The sequence below is a fragment of the Sinocyclocheilus rhinocerous genome, unplaced genomic scaffold (genome assembly GCF_001515625.1).
Source record: "Sinocyclocheilus rhinocerous isolate Xijiao unplaced genomic scaffold, SAMN03320098_v1.1 scaffold253, whole genome shotgun sequence".
Classification (NCBI taxonomy): domain Eukaryota; kingdom Metazoa; phylum Chordata; class Actinopteri; order Cypriniformes; family Cyprinidae; genus Sinocyclocheilus; species Sinocyclocheilus rhinocerous.
This window is the reverse complement of record NW_015627238.1, coordinates 20,015-20,440: the sequence shown is the minus strand read 5'-3', so window position 1 is coordinate 20,440 and position 426 is coordinate 20,015. Positions and strand designations below refer to the sequence as shown.

At 33.8% G+C, this 426-nt stretch overlaps 1 protein-coding gene across 1 annotated transcript in view; it reads right to left on the bottom strand.

Annotated features, from left to right (window-relative positions):
* Positions 1 to 426, bottom strand: part of LOC107723846 (complement factor B-like) — a 7,907-nt gene that overhangs the window by 6,414 nt on the left and 1,067 nt on the right. The gene's annotated exons all lie outside the window — the stretch shown is intronic.

Sequence of the window (426 nt, the reverse complement as noted above, 5' to 3'; positions counted from 1 at the left end):
GAGGGCCAGAATAAAAAAAAAAAAAAAAAGGTGTTGCAAGAGTGCACTGTAAAGAACACAAAATGTTCTAACAGAAACTCTTAAAAATAAAGGTTTCAAAAGGGGCTTTTACGACAATGCCATAGAATAACCATTCTGGGTTGAAAAAATCTTTCAGTGAGCAGTTCTTTCTCCTGAGACCCTGTGACCTCATATGAGGACATTATATTTTGGTGTATTTCTCTGAGACTATACATGCCACAGTTTTAAGTCTGGATGTCCTGTACAGAGCACATTCAGGGCTTTTTTAGAGATACTAAATGTTTGGATGTTTCACTATGACCACTCCCTCTCCTTGGTCTTCAAATATGTCTGATATTAATTTAGTGACACTCTTATGAAAATATGATAATATTTTGTAATTATCATTTAAATCTGACTAATTTT